The sequence below is a fragment of the Rattus rattus genome, chromosome 7, assembly GCF_011064425.1.
Source record: "Rattus rattus isolate New Zealand chromosome 7, Rrattus_CSIRO_v1, whole genome shotgun sequence".
In the NCBI taxonomy this organism is placed as follows: Eukaryota; Metazoa; Chordata; class Mammalia; order Rodentia; family Muridae; genus Rattus; species Rattus rattus.
The window spans coordinates 128,066,948-128,079,871 of NC_046160.1; the positions used below are offsets into that span (position 1 = coordinate 128,066,948).

Consider the following 12,924-nt stretch of genomic DNA (forward strand, 5'->3'; position numbering starts at 1 on the left):
GTGTCACACAGGAACTAGGTTGCTGAGCTCACTTCAGACCCAAGGAAGGACACTTCAGACACATGGAAGGACAGCAGAAACGAGCCTTGAGTTCCTGCTGTGGCCATGGTAAGTCTGCTGTCCTTCCTTAGGCGAGTGTTTAGAAATCACCAACATGGCGCTGGGCCATCTCTTGGTACTAGACTTGGTCATGTTACAGGGCTGTGTGTAGCAGCTTTCAGAGGCTCTGAGGAGAGGGCAGGCTCCTGCTCAGAAGGCATTTTATAAAGCTCATTGGTAGCACTAGAGCAAAGGGAGATGTGCAGGGGCGGTCAGACCAGGATGAGGTTTGTGTTGATAAGTAGCAGAGTCCTTCATGGGGCTGATGGGAGAGCAGCAGAGGCGGGACAAAGAGCCATGTTGTGCAGAGCCGGGCTCCCTGTTCTTTTGCTGTGGCTGTGATGAAATCACACTCAGAAACTGAAAGTGATGGCTGCAGTAGGAGGGTGGACTAGGGAGGGTGTGTACCAAAAGCATGCAGATCCGCAGGAAGAGAAGCGTTAAGAGCAGGGCGTTGCCCTCCTGATCTTTGAGGCAGATGCATGCTTTTCCCCTGTTCAGGGCTAGAATGCAGTTTTGAAGCAACACCATCCTGGCTCCGGGTTTGAGACTTGGCCAGAACCTGGCTCTCTCACTTCTTCTGGCCAGGCAGGCCCTCTCTTCTCAGCGTTTGCCCTCTCGCCAGGGCAACAGAGTGCAAGTGGAGTGTCCAGGTCGGTCCCTGGCGAGGCTTGGCTCTTGCTCTGCCCTTCTGTGTTCATTTAATTGCATGAGTGGCGTGGTCATGCTCCTGGTAGACCCGTGCCTTTCATTTTGTTTTGTCTTGTTTTTTTCATGGTAAATGGTAAAACGGTTAAGAGCTTGGCCCTCTCACAGCCTCGGAGGAGGATGGCCCTGCCATTTCTGGAGCAGAAGGAAGTTGGCCTTAGTGGCTTTGGTCTTCCTGGTGCTGAAGAGAGGAGGCCTTGCAGGGCAGGACAATAAATGGGTAGCTGGAACAAAGAGGGAGGAGCCCAGGAGTGTAGAATGGCAGGAAGGGTGTGGCCAGTGGCAGCATGACTGCTCAGCCCTGGCTGATGTAGGCGTTGCAAGGTATTTTCCATTCTGGATGTCCTCACTGTTTTGCTGAAGAGTGGTTCTAATCTGCACAAAGGCTACTTCCTTTTGTCCCTGTGCTCTGTGAGTCACATCTGAGGAGCCATACAGAACCCCAACATTTGCTCCTGTGTCCTTCCAAGTCATTTTACAGCCTGCGTTTAGACCTTTTGATCAGATGGAGTTGGTTGGTATCTCCAGGCAGATGAAGGGTGTGGCCTTGAGCGTTTTGCAGGTGGATACCCTGTTTTCCCATTATCATTTCTTGAGATAACTGTTCCCTGCCCCATTGGACTGACTTGACAGGCTTGCCGAAAGTCGGTGGACCTAAACGGGAAGACAGTTCCAGAGCCCCCACCCTGGTCCATTGGTCCCCACCTCATGTCTGAGCTACTTGGTTTTCCTTGCTTTGGCTTTGCTCTCGCTCTGACCACAGGAAGCAAGCCTCCCCCCTTCTGTCTTCTTCCCAAGGCGGTTTGATACTTTGCGTCTCTTGCACTTCCGGTAAATTTGGGATCTGTTTGCTGGCACACCCTACCTCTTTGTTCTGTTTTGTGACCTCCACAGACCAAGTCGGTGATGAAGACAGGGTCACTTCCACTCACTCCCAAGAAGCATCTCTGAGTCTGAGGGGAAAGATGCCTCTGAAACCTGGAGGATTCATCCTGAAACCTCTTTGGACTTAATAGTTAGAGTTCAGGGTAAAAGCTGAGTTGGGCTGCATGGGAAGCTAATCTGGGAAACAGATAGCATCACCCTGTGGCTTACACACCCTCGAGTGAGCCCCGTAAAAGGGGAGGAGCTGCTGCTCCACCTCTCAGTTGTGAAGACTGTCCTGCTCTGCCTGCCTCTGGCCTCTCCAGACCGGAGGCCAACTAGAAAGCTGAAGTGTCCCATCTACTTGGGATTCACACGTCCTGTTTCTTCTTCAAAGCTGCCATCCTCTTCTGTTGATCCTGATGCAGGTTCAGTTGTTGTCAGTCTTGCCCGTCAAGATGAAGCGACTCTTTCAAGATGAAACCCTCCATTCCCTAGGAGATCAGGGCTGTGACTCGGGCCCACAGAGTCTTCGTTTCCCCTGGACCAGGCTCATTCATGTCCCAAGCCCTGTGCAGCTCCATGACAGCACTTGTGACTATCCACAGGAAGAACAAGACTCTGTCCTTAATACCCATAGTGCTTTTTTGGTGTTAAACTGGGCTTTTTTCCTTTTTTTGTTTTTGTTTTTGTTTTTGTTTTGTTTTTGTTTTTACTCTCAGGAGACATATGCCAGTGAAATTCCAACTCCATCCATAGACCCCAAAAATGTTTGCATTCAGAGTCACCACAAAATACTTCAAATGATGTCTGCTATCTCAGAGCCCATGTTTTACATGAAATAGCCTGAATGAGCAGCCTAGGTGCTGGCTAGGTGCCAGCGGCAGAAGGAGAGAGGAGAGGGTGCTGACCCGCGCCGTGTAGGGTGCTCCTGTAATGCAAAGCTTCCGGAACATGGAAGCGGTGCTGTCCGCGCTGTGCGAATTTTACATCCCTTTAAGCAGTCTTCATTGCTAGCCAGGCATAATGGTGCACACCTTTAATCTCAGAGGACGGCAGGGGCAGCTGGGTCTCTTGAGTTCACAGCCAGCCTGATCTACAGAGTGAGCCCAGGATACCAAGGGCTCCACAGTGAAACTCTGTCTCCATAGCCAGGATGATGCTTCCTAGATGATCAGGTTTGGTGCAAGTGAACAAGATCAAGCGTTTGCCTCTAAACGGCCATCATTTTGGAATCGAATGCTAATCCAAATAATTTGCATGGAGGCTGGGGGTGTTGTAACCTGTGGATCTGAGGAGCATTTTGCACATGCAGGTAGACATTGTGTTGGTGAGGATCTAGGGAGCATTCTGCTCACACATACAGATATTGTCTGTCGGGGGCAGGGGGATGACCTGGGAGCACTCTGTTCACACGTATAGACATAACGTGTGTTGGTGAGGATACAGGAGCACTTTTCTCACACATGTAGACTTAAGTGTGTTGGTAAGGATATGGACACTGACATGTAAAGATAATGTGTGTGTGTGTGTGTGTGTTTGTGTGTTTGTGTGTGAGAGTGAGTGATCCAGGAGGACTCTGCTCACACATGTAGATATTGTGTGTGTTGGTGAGAATTTGGAGTATTCTACTTACATCTAGACCTGGGAGGGGGGCAGAGAGCACTCTGCTTATCTGTGTAGACATTGTGTTGTTGGTGAGGATCAGGGAGCACTCTGATCAGGGAGCACTCTGCTCACACACATTGTGTTGTTGGTGAGACCAGGGAGCACTCTGCTCACACACATTGTGTTGTTGGTGAGGACCAGGGAGCACTCTGCTCACACACATTGTGTTGTTGGTGAGGACCAGGGAGCACTCTGCTCACACACATTGTGTTGTCGGTGAGGACCAGGGAGCACCTGCTCACACACATTGTGTTGTTGGTGGGGACCAGGGAGCACTCTGCTCACACACATTGTGTTGTTGGTGAGGACCAGGGAGCACTCTGCTCACACACATTGTGTTGTTGGTGAGGACCAGGGAGCACTCTGCTCATCTGTGTAGACATTGTGTTGTTGGTGAGGACCAGGGAGCACTCTGCTCACCTGTGTAGACATTGTGTTGTCGGAGAGGGCCAGGGCGCACGCTGCTCACCCGTGTAGACATTGTGTTGTTGGTGAGGACCAGGGAGCACTCTGCTCACACACATTGTGTTGTTGGTGAGGACCAGGGAGCACTCTGCTCACACACATTGTGTTGTTGGTGAGGACCAGGGGCACTCTGCTCACACACATTGTGTTGTTGGTGAGGACCAGGGAGCACTCTGCTCACACACATTGTGTTGTTGGTGAGACCAGGGCATCTGCTCACACACATTGTGTTGTCGGTGAGGACCAGGGAGCACTCTGCTCACACACATTGTGTTGTTGGTGAGGACCAGGGAGCACTCTGCTCACACACATTGTGTTGTTGGTGAGGACCAGGGAGCACTCTGCTCACACACATTGTGTTGTTGGTGAGGACCAGGGAGCACTCTGCTCACCTGTGTAGACATTGTGTTGTCGGTGAGGACCAGGGAGCACTCTGCTCACCTGTGTAGACATTGTGTTGTCGGTGAGGACCAGCGAGCACTCTGCTCACTCACATTGTGTTGTTGGTGAGGACCAGGGAGCACTATGCTCACACACATTGTGTTGTTGGTGAGGACCAGGGAGCACTCTGCTCACCTGTGTAGACATTGTGTTGTCGGTGAGGACCAGGGAGCCCTCTGCTCACACACATTGTGTTGTTGGTGAGGACCAGGGAGCACTCTGCTCACACACATTGTGTTGTTGGTGAGGACCAGGGAGCACTCTGCTCACCTGTGTAGACATTGTGTTGTCGGTGAGGACCAGGGAGCACTCTGCTCACACACATTGTGTTGTTGAGGACCAGGGAGCACTCTGCTCACACACAGGGTGTTGTTGGTGAGGACCAGGAGCACTCTGCCACACACATTGTGTTGTCGGTGAGGACCAGGGAGCACTCTGCTCACTTGCGTAGACATTGTGTTGTTGGTGAGGACCAGGGCGCACTCGGCTCACTCTGTGTAGACATTGTGTTGTCGGTGAGGACCAGGGAGCACTCTGCTCACACACATTGTGTTGTTGGTGAGGACCAGGGAGCACTCTGCTCACACACATTGTGTTGTTGGTGAGGACCAGGGAGCACTCTGCTCACACACATTGTGTTGTTGGTGAGGACCAGGGAGCACTCTGCTCACACACATTGTGTTGTTGGTGAGGACCAGGGAGCACTCTGCTCACACACATTGTGTTGTTGGTGAGGACCAGGGAGCACTCTGCTCACCTGTGTAGACATTGTGTTGTCGGTGAGGACCAGGGAGCACTCTGCTCACACACATTGTGTTGTTGGTGAGGACCAGGGAGCACTCTGCTCACACACATTGTGTTGTTGGTGAGGACCAGGGAGCACTCTGCTCACACACATTGTGTTGTTGGTGAGGACCAGGGAGCACTCTGCTCACACACATTGTGTTGTTGGTGAGGACCAGGGAGCACTCTGCTCACACACATTGTGTTGTTGGTGTGGACCAGGGAGCACTCTGCTCCACACATTGTGTTGTTGGTGAGACCAGGAGCACTCTGCTCACACACATTGTGTTGTCGGTGAGTTCCAGGGAGCACTCTGCTCACCTGTGTAGACATTGTGTTGTTGGTGAGGACCAGGGAGCACTCTGCTCACTTGTGTAGACATTGTGTTGTCGGTGAGGACCAGGGAGCACTCTGCTCACACACATTGTGTTGTTGGTGAGGACCAGGGAGCACTCTGCTCACACACAGACATTGTGTTTGTTGACAAGGATCATCATTACTAGAAGATGCCTAACTTTGTGCTTTGTGAAAACCACAAAGTTTGTTTTTACAATAAATCATGACCCCAAACAGTTCCTCCTCTCAGAAAGGCTTTCTACAGCCTGTCACACTATACAACTGGACATCATGAAGGCCCATTCAGCTAAATCTGACTGAACTTTCTCTCATGGCTCAGTTGAGGTAGCCTGTTCTTTGGTGGCCATCAATGGTAGAGGTGGCCATTAGTTCCCGCTGCCAGCATTGGACAGGAGATGAGGAATAAACTTTCAAAACACCATGTGTTATTTTCAAGTGGACTATCTGATGGCTGTTGGGCTTTTGTAGTTATACTTTGTTGTCCTTCCCGCTGCCGGAGTGCCCCCAGTCACCGTGAGAAGTATTGCAGGCCGACTCTGTAGGGTGGTCAGCCTTTCAGCAGCTGGACATGCTGGGAGGCCTGGCAGAGAAATGGGTGTGTGTGGGGAATAAGGGATTGGTTGTATGGGTGTCATAGGGTTTTCCTGTGAACCTTTACTCATCAGACATTTCTGAGCACTTTGGTGTGTGTTAACAGGTTTAAGTAAGCAGCAAATGGCAGTGGTGCCATGAGAATAGCCCTGTGGTGCGCGCACGTTGTGTGTGTGTGTGTGTGTGTGTGTGTGTGTGTGTGTGTGTGTGTGTGTGTGTGTGTGTGTGTGGTGTGGCACAGGGTGACGGTGCTGTGTAGCGTGAGAGTGAGAACTCACTTGCTCAGAGATGCTCACAGCCTAGGGGAGAAGCTCCTTGAGCTCTGGGGAAGGTGTGTTATTTATGCATAAAAAGCTTACATTTCCCAGGACATGGGACATTGTATTGCTTTTTTGCTGCTCCCATAAGAGAATTTGACATGACATACACAATCAGATCATCTGCACAAATGTGGCAGTCTCAAGTGGTCTGGGCTGCTCTCAGAAATATCCAAAATGCCCCTGACAGCCTACCCTCACTCACACGTACTGGGGTTGTAGATTCGAGTCCAGGGTACAGAACTGACTCAACTTTTGAGTGGAGTTTGGTTCTGTGGGTTTTTGTTTTCTTTTGTTTTGTTTTGTTTTGTTTTGTCGTTGAGGGTGCGGGGATCAACTGTGTGTCCATTGTCTGTAAAATGGGATATATATATTCATTCCCATAGAATTTCCTAAAGTAAGTGAAAGAATTTACCTGTTGTCAACATCTATCCAGAAATGTTCTTATTTGAGCTGCAGTCATATGGTGTAAGTCAAAGAGCGAAAGGTCATAGACTGGTTGGGGCCTGGGACCCAGAGAGAGTCTAACACTGGGATCTCTAGTCCTTTATCTTACAACCAAAGCTATCGTTTGAGTATTCTGTTGCTGTGACCACCACCACAACTCTTAAAAAGGAAAGCACTTAATGAGGGTTTGCTTACAGTTGGGAGAGTTAGTCCATTATCATCATGGCAGGGAGTGTGGAGGCTGCGGGCAGGAAGGCATGGTGCAGGAGTGATTGCTCAAAGCTTTACTTCCTGGTTCACAGGCAGAGGGAGACTGGGCCTAGCGTGGGCTTTTGAAACCTCAAAGCCTACTCCCAAGTGACACAGTTCCTCCAACGAGGGCACACCTACTGCAGTAGGACACAATTCTAGTCAGCTAGGGACTCTGCGCACAAGTCAATGTAGGAGCCTATGTTGGCCATTCTTACTCAAACCACCACAGCTGGCAAGGGTCCCTTGCTTGGTTGGTCATTCTGTCAGTCTGTCTGTCTCTGTCCTCCCAGTGGAAAAAAGAGCATAGCCATGGACATTAAAGTCTTCCTTTTCTTCGTTCAGTGGACAGCTGGAAACACAAACTGCTGAGTAGTCAACCAAAGAGAGGGTGACTTGTTTTACCCTCTCTTCTCCGCTGTGGGATGGCCACAGTGCCTCCAGATGTGGTCAGCATGCACCACTGTTGGCAACACCAGAGAAAATTTTGAAGTGATTCATAGTTGAATGTTATTTCGTTTAGTAATTACATACTAACAAATGTGACAATATGTAATTAATGCATTAAATCCCCGATTTCTTGGGTTACTGCTGCTTAGGACGGGGCTTAGTCAAAAGTGTGTCCATTCAAAGCAGGTCTTAAGCAAAGGCATGCTTTGATGCTATGGTGAGAGAATTAGAGGAGGGGTTGGCAAATAGCTGAAGCAGGGCCCTCCAGGAACAAGAAGTGGATACAGCCTGGGAATGCTGCTCTGAGGGCAGCTCCCCAGCTTCCCTTGAGTTACAGGAGGCACACAGAGCCCTCAATGCAAGGGTGCCTGTCCCAGGAGTCACCTTGGCCTGCAGGTCAGACTGCAGAGCACAGCCGGCCCTGCCTCTAGCCTTTGTCTGCTTTCGCTCATGACATGGACCCTTAACTAGTATGACCTGGAGCAAGTTAACCTGTTAGTGTTCCATAAAATGACCACAGTGAGTGTCTCCCTGCAGAAACTGCTGTGGGTCCTGAACAAGGTGAGAGGTGTGAATGCCTGGCCCGGGTCTAGAACCAGCCAAAATCACTAACCCCAACTAACGAAGCCTGACTGCTGGGGGCTTCCATTTCAGGATGACTTGTCTTGGCCTCAGCCTTGCCCCCGAGCTATTCTGTTGTCCAGTCTGCCGAAACATAGTCGCCCTCCCACTGCAGGCTCTGAGATGGTCCCACCAGCATGAGCTTGTCACCGAGAAGCACAGGAGGGGCTTCCCAGGCTGCCTGGGAGTGAGGAGGCCAGCTTTGAATCAGAAGCTATAAGAAGGCAAAGCTGAAATCCCTACGTGTAAGTTTGGCAAAAGTATTACATGGTCACTGAGTTACTGAAAATGTCTGGTCTGATCATGTGGCTGGAGATTCTGTGGGCTCCTTTGGAGAGACCACAATATTTGCAAGTCAGTTTCACCCCGCCTAGGGCGGTAATAGTCTGCTCTTCCCCGGAGATTGTTGGGGTTGTCTGACAACACTGTGTTTATACAGCACAGCCTTAAAGGTCAAACTTGCAGGGAAGTGTTTTGTCTCCAGGTCTCTCTTCACTGTCTGGGAGTTCAGTTCCAGCTGTCCACACTGACTTGAAAGTTTTCAGTGGTCTGCACTCTGACCAAGCGTGGTCCAGGCAGGACAGATGTATCCTGAGTGTAGCGTCCACCCGAGAACTTGAGCAGGTGTTGTGTCGTATCTGGACCATACACTCTCATTTGGCGACAGCAGAGACCTTGTGTGAAGCTACATTTGACAGCAGTATTTCCAGAATAAGTCATCTCCAGGCTACTTAGAAACCTTCCTCAAAATTGAAGACACAGAAGGCACGCCAGACCAGCCATGTAGCTCAAGTGGAGTACTTGTCTGGCCTGCCGGAGGCCCAGTAGAAAGAGAAAGGAAGCGATATGATGCTCTCACAGTGTGGCATTTGAGTCTAACAGTACAGGCTCTGCTTCTTTCAAAACTACAAAGGCATGGACTATGAGCCTCTGCCACAGAACTGGCCGGGGGCTGGAGACAGTTGGGGATCTTCATGCTGTGTGCAGTAAGATGTAAGTCCAGTCCTCTAGGAGCCTTGGGTGGCACTGGAACCGTCCTGTTAGGGATCACTGTTCTGTTCTGACTTTGCTGGAACTTTGTCTCAGTCCAGAGCAGGTCTGTTCACCTGTGACTCTGCAGTCAGGGAAGGAGGGGCTTGAGTGACGGTCTGGTGGGGCACTTCTCTGCTTCCATTTCCGGTGTCACACGGGGCTACATCTTGACAGTGTATTCAGTCCATTCCCAGGGAGGAAAGGTGCCATCTCTGGAGATCACCTAGAACCAGGACACTGAGTATTGGACCGTTCCTGGCCTTGGGGAGTGTGGACGTATTGGCCAAAGCCAGCTAAGGAAGGGATGACTAGCTCTGGCAGGCTCAGGAGACACTGAGGTGATGAGAGCAGCTGTGGTCTCCCCAGGAGCTGAAATACTTTGTAGAGCCAAAGTCGCCACAGTCCACGGGACTGGGCTGAGTGCCACGTCTAGATGTGCTGTGGTCACTAAAGGGGGAGGGGGAGCCAGCCCCGAGGCACCTCCCATACCCGGATGATGCTCTGGTCTTTCTCTACTCGTCCTCCTTGTGGGCCCCTCCTGCCAGCCTTAAACCGAAACCACGGCTATGGGAATGGAGCTCACCGACAGCTAGAGTCTGCAACTGTTAGAAATGAGTCTGTCTTGTATTTCAGAAATGTACGTCTTGTGCCAGGGGATTTGAGGACAGTTGTTTACATGCTGTTTAAATAAAAATTTTAAGTATAATACCTCCATTGTAAACATTAGATACAGTGCGTGAATTTTTTCTAGCTTACTAACACTTAAAGATTATCCCCATAATTCAAAATTTTAGCATTTACCTTTATAAACTTAAACAAGAATTGTCCTGTTAACTGTAGTTTTAAATCCTAAAATAAAATGGGTTATATAAAAAAATTAAAAATAGAGTAAAAACCTGTTAGGTAGACCCAGAGGAAATATTAGCCCACAGTGTTAATATTTGGGCAAAGTTGAATTCAAAGCAGAAAGGTTTTTGAGTTGGGGTTATTTCATCACGCACGCAGTCTGTGGACGGCAGCGCTGTCTCAAGCCTGTGTGGCCTGGCTGGTACTCAGGTGGACAGAGGGAAAACCACAGGGCGTGGCAGGCCCTACTTGAGTCCCACTGCAGGGGTGGGAGGCAGTAGGCCACATGGTGGGTGCAGCTTATCGTGGGCAGAGTTGTTAGCCCTTTACGGAGTTCACTGTCAGTGAGGCCCAGGCGGAGTCAGGGAAGCGCAGTAATCCTGAGGCATGTGTGGTGTGATGGACGCTCCGGTCATCTTACCAACCCGTGTACACTGCACATCATCTTACCGACCCATGTACACGGTACATCATCTTATGGACCCATGTACACTGCACATCATCTTACCAACCCGTGTACACTGCACATCATCTTACCGACCCATGTACACAGTACATCATCTTATGGACCCATGTACACTGCACATCATCTTACCGACCCGTGTACACTGCACATCATCTTACCGATCCATGTACACGGTACATCATCTTACCGACCCATGTACACGGTACATCATCTTACCGACCCATGTACACTGCACATCATCTTACCGACCCATGTACACTGCACATCATCTTACCAACCCGTGTACACTGCACATCATCTTACCAACCGTGTACACTGCACATCATCTTACCGACCCATGTACACAGTACATCATCTTACCGACCCATGTACACTGCACATCATCTTAAACCCGTGTACACTGCACATCATCTTACCAACCCGTGTACACGGTACATGCATGCTGCATAGACATTTGGAGGTAATGCTGGCCTGATAGGACAACTGGACACCGGATGGTGGATGTGAGAGCAGCAGAGTAGGTCATGTTTGATCCCTGCCTTAGTCAGGGATCCATTGCTAGGAAGAGACACCATGACCAAGACAACTTCTATAAGGGACATTTTTAAATGGAGCTGGCTTACAGGTTCAGAGGTTCAGTCCATTATCAGCACGGCAGGAAGCATGGCGGCGTCCAGGCAGATATGGCACTGGAGAAGGGGCTGAGAGTTCTACATCTTGACCTGAATGACGAGGGCAGCCAGGAAGAAGTGTCCCTTCAGCTCTGGGCAGAGTTTAAGCCTAGGACCTCAGAGCTCTCCCCCACAGGGATGCACTTCCTCCAGCAAGGGCACACCTGCTAATAGAGCACTTCCCACGGCCAAGTGTATTCAAACCACAGTCCCCAGAGCTGTGCTCATTCCGTCTGCATGTCTGCTTCCTGGGGACCCCTTGGAGTGGCATCCAATGCCTACAGTGCTAATCTCAGTGATCCTTTCTTATATTGTTTAAGTTTCTTGTTTTACTGTGAGCATTATTATATGATGTCGTCAGCCAGCTACTAAATGTAATTTCACCTAGAAACCGTAGCTCAGTAGTCCACGGCGAAGAATTTTATTTATAAGTTTGTTCGGGCATTTGGAGGCAAGGTCTCACTTTTGTAGCTCAGGCTGGCAGTGAGCTCATGATCTTCCTGCTACAGCGTCACAAGTGCTGAAATTAGAGGCACGAGCCAGTCGTCCATATCCAGTTTACCCGCAAGCTTTCAGTGCAGTGCCTACTTGCAAGGTACTTGCCCGCAATTACACACACACACACACACCATTACAGAAAAGAAAAAGAACCTATTATAACCCTTCATAAACATAAAAACTTTCAGGATAGTTTTCCGCCCAAATCTAATTATCCAGCTGTTGATAATATTAAGATGTGAATAGACTTAGCAGAGAAAATGGCCCCTGTGACCCAGTGGTACATTAGGATAATTGCATTCAGATTCAGCCGGCCCCCTTGAGCTGACATTTAAGCAGTCCCTGTTCACTGCCGTGCTCCGACAGCAAGAATGTCCAGGCACTGCCCTGGGTTGTGCAGGGTAGGAGCATAATTGAGTTATGCAGAACCAGACACTGCTCAGTAGAAACTCTGCCTGGAGGTAGATACAGATTGACTTGCTAAGTCCGGTGCATCAGTGGCCTGCTTGGAAACGCCTGGAGTGGATGGGAAATGTCTCTTCCCTTGCAGATGCCCCTGGAGCGTTAGTGGGTGACAGGATCCAGCAGTATATACTAGTAAGTCACTTGGCATCAAGAACCAAAACAACGGAGCTTTACTGAAACCGCTGTATTGAGGCGTTTGCTCTAAACATGTTACGTCATCTGACTCACAACCCAGTGTGACAACGATTCCTGTTTCCTAGTCGAGGAACCTGAGGCCCAAAGAAGGAAGGATTCTTCCCAGGGTCACTAATGTCTTCAGGAAGACACTGGGGTTCCAGCCAAGGTAGTCCTGCTATTACCCGGGTTGTGATAGTGTTTTGGTCTTGTGAAAGGATTGCTGTGTAGCCCAGGCTGACCTCGTGCCCTGTCTTCCTCTGACTCCTGGGTGCTGGGGTTGTAGCTGTGCCCTGCTGCACTCGGCTCCTCCGGGGCCTTACGCCTTTAGTATCAGAGACTTAAATACGGGTTGAATTAAGGATCAGAGTCTGGACAAAAGAACGGCTGTGCCTTGGTGTGGCTGAGAAGTGTCAGGAATATAAGTTGCTTCTGCACAGGAATCCCCAGTCACAGAGAGTCGAGAGGGGATGGGTAGCCACAAAGACTAAGAATGCATTCTGCAGGAAAGCCACCAGTCTCAGATGCACAGAGAGCAGAGGCACCAGGCTGCCATGGTCCTAAAACTGGAGGGAAAGAAGTGTCTGCTCTTGGGTCATGGGGCCAGTCAGGGAGCAGGCCATGAATCAGGGCCACAGTAGGCCGGTGTCACACGGGGCTACATCTAGACAGGAGCACCCTCTGCCTGGCAGGTTTCCCGTCCTTTCTAAGA

General features: G+C 50.0%; 1 protein-coding gene across 9 annotated transcripts in view; it reads left to right on the forward strand.

Annotated features, from left to right (window-relative positions):
• The window catches only part of Ppp2r5c (protein phosphatase 2 regulatory subunit B'gamma), a 134,662-nt gene that overhangs the window by 52,649 nt on the left and 69,089 nt on the right, over window positions 1-12,924 (forward strand). The gene's annotated exons all lie outside the window — the stretch shown is intronic.